Source organism: Belonocnema kinseyi, chromosome 2 (assembly GCF_010883055.1).
Source record: "Belonocnema kinseyi isolate 2016_QV_RU_SX_M_011 chromosome 2, B_treatae_v1, whole genome shotgun sequence".
Classification (NCBI taxonomy): Eukaryota; Metazoa; Arthropoda; class Insecta; order Hymenoptera; family Cynipidae; genus Belonocnema; species Belonocnema kinseyi.
In genome coordinates this window covers 170,979,403-170,990,442 of record NC_046658.1, presented here as the reverse complement: position 1 = coordinate 170,990,442, position 11,040 = coordinate 170,979,403, and positions in this window count along the sequence as shown.

Sequence of the window (11,040 nt, the reverse complement as noted above, 5' to 3'; positions counted from 1 at the left end):
CCCAGAAACTTTTAAAATATATCAAAAGTTTTTCGGAATTTTTGAGGTTACAAATGACTTTAAGGGATTTAAAAAACATCATTATGCTTTCTGTAATATTTTTTTAGAATTCGGAAGAGTTTTAACTATTTTATCGCATCTTCAAGCTTTTATGATATTAAAAAATATTTCAAGGATATTGTGAAGTATATTAAGGGATTTCATCAGACTTTTTTAAATGTAACTTTGATTTTCGCGAAACTTGTACACTGCAAGTTGACTAAATGGATTAATCACAATTAAGCATCATTTATTTGAAATATAAAAATAATAAAAGTGCGAGTTCTCGACAATTTGTATAATACCGGTTCCTAATATCGAATTCTTACTGTATGCTGGATTTTACACAGAAAAACTAATGTTCTATATAAAAAGAGCAATTTTCAATCAAATGCATAAGTCTTTTGCCAAAGAATTTAATTTTCAACCTACATAGGATTAATTTCTAATCGAAAACGCAATAGTGCAATTTGCAGATGAAAGAAGATAATAATAAAAAAAAATCTCGACAAAGAAGTTAAATTTGAAACCAAAGAGGTGTATCTTAAAGAAGTATGAATTTCTAACAAACTAGTTAAACTTTCAACCAGGTAGTAGAACCTTCATATAAGACAAGTGAATTTTTAACCAAATTAGTTCAATGTTAAAAAAATTACATTTTTGTATAAATAGTTTAATTGATAATATTCTTGAGTTATGAAACCAAAAAGACGAATTATCTAAGGTCCATCCACTTAGCGCCGCCTTCAAGGCAAATTGTAAAATGTAATACGCAATATGTTTTTCCTTTTTTTGCCAAAAAACTACCTCTAAGTCGTACACACCTACCCCTAGAGGTAAAAAACGATTTAAATGTGTTAAAAGAAACATTAAACAATGTAAAGATGTTTCAGAACTTTAAATTAATTACCGGACATTAAAAATTTTTTTTCTTATTCTAACATTTCCCAAAAGCTACCCTTCCACTTCAGTGTACGCAGTGAAGTTTATGTATGTGTATATCAAGCATTTAAAATAACAAAATTCAGAAGCAACTTTTAGTGATTTTTTTTTCTATTTGCTCATGGATGAAATATGATACGTGCCCCAAAAAACTAATTCTAAGTCATACATACCTACCCGTCATGATTAACAGCGTTTCAAAAGTGGGAAAACCACCTAGTACAAGATAAAAATTTACGTGGCTTGCATTGTTTAAAGTTTTTTTTTCTACTTTCAGATCATTTTTCACCCTAATATGTAGGTGTGTATGACTCAAAGGTAATTTTTGGGGCAAGTATTATATGTCTTTGGAGAAAAAAAAAGAAAAAAAAGATCAAATAGATGGATTTTGGAAAAATCATAGAGTGGGGAACCCAGTGGACACGAAACTTGGCGACGTCTTTACGACATCGTTATGACATCTTTACGACACCCTATGTCCATGTCGTTTCGATGTCTTTGTGATATCTCAGAGACATCGTCAGATCATACGACTTATTTACGATATCGTAAAGACACTTTAACGACATGGACATATGATGTCGTAAAGTTGTCGTAAAGATGTCGTAAAAAAAACGCCAAACTTTGTGCCCACTGGGAAAATTTTCAATTGTTCCAATTCCAAGAAGTAGGCATATTATCATTGAACATATTCTCAGGGTTGTTGAGCTAAGGTACAATATTTTCAGATTGATAAGATTATGACGTAATTATAGAAAGATGTAATCCTCAAGTGTTCTTTATGGATATAATCTGAATAAAATTCTTTCCAATTATAGTAAATATTTATTGAGAAATAATCATTTCTATGAAATTATCTATATTTTACAATATTTTCGCAATATTTAACCTTAACTTTCGTTCTAATACGTCCTTCTAAACATTAAGGTTAGGCAAAAAGAGGCCTGTCTTTAAAAAAATTCTTTTTAATTTTTGCACGATATACGCCCTATTTTCTTGTATTGTCACTAAATTTTAATCTTTTTTGCTTTGCACAAATCTTTTAAAATTTTAAAGCTTTTTAAAGTATATATTTCAGTTTTGTTTTAATGATCAGTACGTTATTTATAAATTTTAAAACATTCAATAAAAACCTTCTTTGATTATATTATCCTCATTAAAATTAAAAAAAAAATCCTAGTAGCAAAATTTATTTTTATTTAACCTAGCAATGTCTACAAATAACTGTAATGTAAAAAATATTTTTAATTTTTATAACTACACTTTTTTTTAAATAGCATAATAGTAAACCTCATAGTAAGCACAATTTGTAATTATTATTATTAAACTTAGCACTGCTCTTGTTCATGGCTAAGTTGAATTTTTCGATAAAAAACAAAATCTTTATGACGGTACTTTTTAGAGGAATGAATTTTCAATTTTAAAAAATAGGACTTTCCAATTTTGCTCGAAAACGAAGTGAGAACTAAAAAAAACTTTAGGAGAGAAAAAGTTTTCCTTAGAAAGATGTCTACATAAATACTACCATTTCGCTATGCCTGAATCCCATTTAGTTTTTTGTTAGACTGGTTCTTTTTATTTAAAAAGCTAAAATCTGATGTTCAACAGTTTCAAACGAAAAAAATGAAGACAAATAAAGTTTGATTTTAATAATCTAATAATAAGTTTTTATTTTGAAAAATCTTTTTTTTTTTGTTCCCGTTTTCCAAACAGTTGTTACTTTTTGCACAGAAGGTATTCTTTGCCTTACAAAATTCCCGAAACGATTAGTTTGAATTGATACACAAATAGAGCAATTTTGTAACATAATTAAAAAAATTGAATGATTTTTTAAATAAATCTCTTTGCGCAAAGAAATATTTGGAATTTATTAATTTCATTAGTATATAAGTAAACGAATGAAAGGTATGCTAGAAACACTACAAAAATCACCCCAAAGAGAAACCGCTCATTATGTAAAGGAAAGAACATCTTAATTGTTCGTAAAAGTGAAAAATCCAAAACCAAATTTCCTTTTTAAGTATTTTCTTGTATAATTTTCCGCTTTTAATTTTAATATTTTCCACTTTGACATACGTTCAAGCACTATTTTTGTTTCTTGAAAATTTATATAAAAGTTTGGCTTATTAAATCAATACTACGGTTAAACTGAAGAAAACAAGGTTTTTCCACAAAAAAAGTTAATTACAAGAATGGTCCTGTGAGATTTTTTTACGCCATATCAAAATTTAAATTTTTGATTTTTCCCCAGGATTTAAATAAAACCAAAATATCATATTCTACCTTAAATTAATTACAATAAATAGCCACCCTAATTACAGGAAAGTACGACTTTTTTCTATTATTTGTACGAAACATTTACTCCTTTGTAGTTTTAACTTTCCATCTTCTCTCCCCAGGTTTTTATCCTTGCATATTATTCTGGTTAAAAATGCGAAAATTGAGACTTGGCTTGGATATCGCTATGCTATCAGATGTAATAAAATTACACTAATAAAACTTCAGCAACTTTAAAAAAAATTAATTTTCATAAAAGCAGATTTAAAAATTCAGGAATGCAAGCATTTTTATTATTTGATCCGAAAAGAACCCTAACGGTCTGAGATTAAAGACGAAACTAGCACATTTTGCGATTTTTGCAGTGACAGTAATCCAAAGCTGAAAATTATATAATTGAGTTGCAAAATTTACCAAATTTACAAGTGTTAAAACTTGATTTGGAAAATATACATTATAATGCGCGGGCTCCTTCTCATCACACAATTTGCGGTCAAGTTTGCCGCTCATGAGGCGCGCAATTTTTGGTTCTAGAGCTTCGCGCTCGATCATACCATATATTTATCTTCTGCTTCGCGCTCGGTCTTTGTGCTTCGCCCACACTTGTGCGCAGTCCTTTTAAAATTGAAGATCAACAAATCGACAACTCTAATTTGGTGATTGTGAATTCTCTTTTGTGAAAGCTCCTTCAGCTTTAAAGAACACATTATTACCACGAATCTCGTGCTTCGCACTCTATTATGTTTACAATACGAACTTTTCTAAACTATGCGTAACACTATTATATCCAGTGTATATTATATGTATGTCTGCATCTCGATCTGAAACTGCTTATTCAAATATTGCAAAATAATGTACAAATTTTATTCTTCATGTTTAAAATAATATTTTATACTTGTTTTGAACTACATTTTTATTTTTAGCTATCATCATAAATCTATTAGTTGAATAAATTTATATTGTTAAAATTCATCATATTTATTAGTTAATATGTTATTATAAATTGTGTTATTATTAACTTGTAGATCTTTTTTGAATTCACAAATTGTTGGGCGAACAAAGTTTGCTACTTTATTTTCTTCTTCTGTCGATTGTCAGAAATTAAATTTTTCTATTTTTAATGATGTTTTTACGAATAAAACAAAAACTAGGGATCCTATCAAAAATTAAATAATAACCAATTTGTAACGATTTTTCGTTCCGTCAAAATTAGAATTCACAACTGTTCAAAAAAATAATAAGTTTTTATGATAATCTTATATGAGCTTCCAAAAGTAAGTTTTTTTTAGCGAAAAAAGTAATTAAGAGAAAATGTTTACCTTTAACGTTAGAATTTTTATCAGAAATGACCGGCTAACAGACATGACTTTCAGTTTTCTAAAGGTTCCAATTTTTTTCATATTTTTGACCTTAATATTCGATTATAACAAAATCTGTCTGTACTATCTGAAAATAATTTCGAATTCTTTTTTACATTCTTCTTTGGATGAACAGCTTACGCAGTTGTGATGTTGAATGAAAAAATGGAATTTTTTATTATTTTTTGTTATATAAAAATGTAAGTTTTTGATTTCCCAGAAAAATTTAAAAGCTTCTTATAACAATCTTGTAGGGTGTACAAAATTCAACGTTTTTCTTTCCTTTACTTTATTCATATCGTGCTTTTTTCGACCTTAAATGTTAATTGTTGTTTGATTTTTGGAATGTTGTAAGTGCTATAACTCCGGTAAATTTTGTATAATCCAAAAAAGTATGAAGGATAAATTGTTCGTTTTTCCGTACATAGAATTTTTAAATGTTGAAAAGAGTGGTCTTAAAAATATTGAAAATGCTCTAACTGTTCGAATAATAATCCAAAATAGCTGACTAAAGAAACTGACCTTCATTTTAAGACAATAACAGAGGTTCCTAAATCCTAATCCAATCTGTCAATCCTTTCAAAGGTTATCGTCTTAAATAATACAAATCTACAGACACACACACACACACACACACACACACACACACACACACACACACACACACTAACGGACCGACAGATAGAAAGATACGTAAAAACGTGTTTTTTGGATTCAGACGGTCTCAAAACATGCACATTCGGTGAATGCCGAGGGGGTCAAATTTTACACAAATCTAATACTTTCTTTGATGAGAATGTAAAAAATACGTTTTGAAAATGAATTTCAATATAATCGAGCAAAATATAAAAAAATGTTCTTTACCATTATGATTGTTGGGTTAATTAGGATCGATATCTTGCGAAAAAAACTGCAAATATGCGTCATCCAATTGAAGACTGTAAAGCTTGATATAAATAATTAAGAATTTTTATAATTTGAAAAGTCTGGATCGTTTGAAAAGTCTCGCACTCTGGAAAAGCCTCCGCGGCCCATGCGGTGAATACTAGCCTAGCAAGAGAGTTGTTCATCTCCGGAAAGTCGTGGGACCGGTACCTCTAGAGAAAAGGGTTTTTTCTAAGTACTTAAAGCTGTTGTCCTTGGTGGTTAGGAACCCACCTTAAGCTGTAGGTCCTCCTTCCACCACCATGTAAGTGTTTAGGGTATGTGTTAAGGAATAAAGAAGATGGTGCAAGAAAAATGTAAACCTTTAGGGGACACAGTAGAAGCTTCCAAGTCAGAGAAATGGCACTACTGGTGCGCATCGAGGTTATTTTCAATTAGTGGCATCCCTTGGAAGAACACACACCAGGCTTCAACCAGATCAGCCTATTAATTTTTCTTTGACATTCGTTTGAATCTAGGAAGTCGGGGGATTTTCAGAAAATGGACGATAACGAATTTCGTGTGTTGATTAAACATTACTTTATGCCAGGCTGAACGGCTCAGGAAACTAAACAGAAACTTGACAAACATTTTGGCGCTTGCGCACTTTAGATTAGAATAATTTATAAGTGGTTTCAAAATTTTGGGAGTTGCCATATGAGCACAAGAGATGCTGACCGTTCTGGACGCCCTGTTGAGGTCACCACTCCAGAAATCATTGATAAAATCCATGATATGGTGATGAATGACAGAAGAGTAAAATTGCGTGAGTTGGTTGGTGCTGTGGGCATCTCGATTGAACGGGTACATAATATTTTGCAGCAACATTTGGACATGAGAAAGCTATCCGCAAGGTGGGTGCCGCGATTGCTCACAATTGAGGCTCATGTCTCAGCAGTTGCGGCCGCAAAACTATTGGAATTAGGAGTCCAAATCATTCCAAATCCCCCCTTTTCTCTACACTTGGTTCCTTCGAACTATTATTTGTTCCCCGATATGAAGAAATGGCTGGCGGGAAAAAGATTTTATTTAAACCAAAAAGTGATTGCAGAAACGAATGGCTATTTTACAGACTTGGACAAATCCTATTATTCGGAAGGGATCAACAAACTTGAGCAGCTTTGGATGAAGTGTATAAGCCTAAAAGAAGACTATGTTGAAAAATAAAAAAGTTTTTTCCAAAAAAATTACACAGTTCTCATTTTTGCACGGACTTTTCAAACGACCTATATATTATATTATAAAAAAATATATCTATAACTGCTAACGTCATAGTGTTCATTTTTCTCACGTGGTGGAGTTTCCACACGAGAACCATCGGTGGCAGCAGTACCTAAACCTGTTGAAAAAAATTACATTTATCAAACTCATGTATAATTTTTTTTTAACATTTTGGTTGAAGCAATAATTTTGAGAGCTTCAAATTAATAATTTTTAGTAAGAAAATAATAATTAAACTAAAAAATATCATAATGTACACATTCAATTTAATTTTGAAATTAAAAATTTATATTATTTATAAAGAAAAAAAATCAAATAATAATTTTTTAAAAAAGAATTTGAATAATAAAGGATATTAATCTTATATAATAATTAATATTATTATTAGTGCCTGAATACAACTGAGCTCATCGGAAATCTGATCAAATCCTTTCAAATTCTTCAAAAATTACTTTGAATCTTTTTTAATATTCTGAAAGGTTCTAGATAATATAAAATAATTCAATATCTTCTCAAATTCTGAATATTACTTTAAAACCACATAAAAATGTTTTCAATTGCCTGGAATTTATAAAAATCCTTAAAACCCCTTTTAAATTTTTTAAATATTTTGAAAGTTTTTAAATAAAGACATCTTTAAACATCTTTTAAACATCTTTAAAAATCTCTTTAATCAATTAAACTTGTATTTAAGTTTTGAAAATTCACTCACATATTTAAAAATAACACATTTTCAAATATTTTGAGATCCTTTTAAACTATTAAAAGCAATTGAGCCTCTGGATAGTATAAGTGACTATAAAATTCAGCCAGCCTTTCCGGTTGATCCCTGGTACTTCAAGAAATATTTGTGAGAAATGAAATTTTAGAAACTGCATTTTAATAGAAAAGTTTACAACTCATCTTTATTTGTTTCTTAAAAAAGTTATGTCTGTTGCTGTTTTTGTGACAAAAAAAGCTTTCTTCTTGTGAAAATAAAATTTGTCAAGAATTTTCAATCCGTCTTGCTCCGAAACCCAAACTTATCATTACTTCGACCTTAAATTTAGAAAATTTGTCCTATCAGCTATTCTAAACATGACAAACAAACCGAAAATTTTAAAGATTTAAAGTAATTTTTAATAGATTTCAATAATTTAATTTTTATAATTTTATTATTGTACAATCTTTATTATTCTTTTATTTATTATTTTCCTTGATTTGAAAGGTTTGCAAGGAGCTTGAAATATTTCAGGATAATGCGTTTTCTAGAATTTCAGAAAAAATATAACGATTTTAGAGCACCTAAAAGGTTACAAAATATTTTAAAAGATTTCACTTGATTTTATCAGATTTCCAAGGATCCCAGCGATTTTATGAGGTCTTAAGAGCTCTTAAGTTATTTTAAAAAATTTCCCAGAATTTCAGAAAGTGTTATTTGATTTCACGTAGTTTCAAGGAATTTTATAATATTTTAGTGCGTTTTGAAAAATTCATTTCGCAAGAACTGACAAATTTCGTAGCTTTTCAAAGATTTGAAGAGAGTCACCTTAAATTTTCAGGCATTTCATCAAATTCTTACAAATTCTCTTGAATTTCTCTAAACTCATTTTAAACTTACTTATTTCAGTGTGTTTCTTTATATTTTGAAACTGTTTTGAATTAAATTGATTGATTTTTGTATTCAGTTCGATTTGTATGCATTTTTAAATAGAATTATTCTCGTTTTCCTAAGTATGCCCCTAAATAATCTCTAATTTTCCTGAAATACATGCATTTATTTAAATACATCTAATTCTAGTTAGTTCAATGGATTTTTTTTAATTTCCAAGTCTTTGAACCGCGCCATAAAGTTTTAAGCGTTTCACCAAATTCTTTTGAATATCCTTGAAATTTCCTAAACTGCTTTCAAAGTTACCAAATTCAGTTAAGTTTTTTCGTACTTTCAAATTGTTCTAAATTCATTAAAATTTTCTAAATTCACCTTGAATTTGTATTAATTTTTTCGAACTCTTCTCGTTTACCTTCAATTCTTCTTAACTTATTTCGATTATACAGAAATCAATGACTTACAGCTTCCAAAAAGCTTCATCATTTCCTAGCAAACGTTTCTTGAACTGAATGTTTTCGCTTAATTGAAATTACTCATATAGACAGTGATCAAAAAATCTCTAATCCTGTTTCAATTATACTTGACAAAAAGCTGGACATCTGTTCTAAACTTAAGTTCGAAATGTTAATAAGTTTGCAATTCAGAGCGAGAAGAAATTTCTTTCCTTCTAGTCGTTGATGACAAACAATTAAGTTTCAGATTTATTTTTGTTCCAGGATCGGTACCGACTTTGTGGGTACCTAACCGAAAAAAAATTGGTTTGATCCTCACTTCTTGCTAATTTTTACTCCAAACTGGTGACGTAAATTGCGTTCCATTGTCCATCAGAAATCTATTGGGTTTGCCTATTTCCGGTATGTAAGAATTTTTTAGTTTTTACAAAACACTTCTGGTACTTGCCACATTTAATGGGATACAATTTCACGTATTTTAAAAATGCATCTGATACACCGAAAAATTACTGTACACCACCGACTGACATTGGAAGAGGACCAAAAAAATCGACAGTGACTAAACCTCCTGGTTCGGACGATTGAACAAGTAAATATTCTCCCTCCATATTTACATAATTGTTTCATTAACTCCTGGATGTCCCAATTTCGAATGAATTTGATCGTTGAGCTTATATGAGAGATTCTGAAATACGACAATTTGCCAATTTTGAGTAACATGATCGCAATGAAACAATATCTAATTATTGATTCAATAAAAAATCTCATATTGCATCGAATTTATATTATCAATGATATTTTTAATAAGCGGATCACTAGCTTGACCTTCACGAATCTTTTTGAATTCATCCTTAAGATCTCGACTCCAATCGATTGTAGAACACGTTATACTAAGCGCTATAGGCGGCAAATTAATTATCAAGCAATGAATTGTTAACTCATTTTGTTCAACCTTTTCAAATTGACCGGCTGGATTTCGACTAAAAAAATCTGCGACCACATTACCACAGCCTGCACAGTAAACAACATTGAAATAATATGCTTGTAATATTATACTCCATCTAATTAGGCGAGCATTTAAATAAGGCGTGGAACTTAAAAAGGACAATCCTTTATGATCCGTTATATTTAATTTTGCTTTTATTAGATACCTACTAACTAAAGTAATCACACTATGTATTTTATTTTCATCTAATTGGTAAATATTGCCACTTATACCTGAATAAGAGGTATCAGTTTGCAATCTAAATGGAACTGCTGGTATAATATGACCTAAAGTTATGCAATTAACTAGGTTTTGATCAAGAAGGTCATAGGTAACTGTATTTCGATCATGCCAATTCTAAGACTTCCTTTCTTTAAGACTCTCTAAAAGGATCCACATAGTTAGAATGACGAACACGATATTGTCGATAATAATGACACAATCCAAAGAATTCTTGCAATTGAATTAGATTTTGCGGTGTAGGAAATTTCTTTATAATTTCTGGTTCGTTAGACAAAGGTCGGATCCCTTTGAGAGATAGGCCATAACCTATAAAATGAACTGTTTCACGACAAAAAACAGATTTTTATAATTTTAAAGTGAAATTTTTATCTTGTAAGACTTGAAAAACTGAAGATATAGCCCGAAAGTAATCATACTCATTTCCAGGGGTTGCAATAAGCAAGTTATATACGTGTGTGTGTGTGTGTGTATAGATAACTTGCTTATTGCAACCCCTGGAAATGAGTATTATTACTTTCGAGCTATATCTTCAGTTTTTTAAGTCTTACAAGATCAAAATTTCACTTTAAAATTGCAAAAATCTGTTTTTTGTCGTGAATCAGTTCACTTTCTAGATTATGACATATCTCTAAAAGGGATCAGACCTTTGCCTAATAAACTAGAAAATATACTACTACTTTTCAAAGAGAATATTTTTTCAAAATTTAACATACAATTAATCAAAGCTACCTTTTCCGTATCACCCAGTCTTGTAAGTAATGCTTCGATCTCTCGTATCTCTTCTAGAAACCTCGCTCAGTCTGCTTCTATAAATTTTTTAACCCAATTTAAATTATCAATTTCAGATAAATTAATCATTCCCTCTCGCATCAAAAATTAAAATCATTCTCTAAAATGGAATTCTCATGAACTAAATCTGATTCAGGAAAAAAATTCAAAAAATTATGAGACACATTTTTATTTTCAGAAACTATTATAGCATTAGGGTTATCTTCTCTACACTCATCT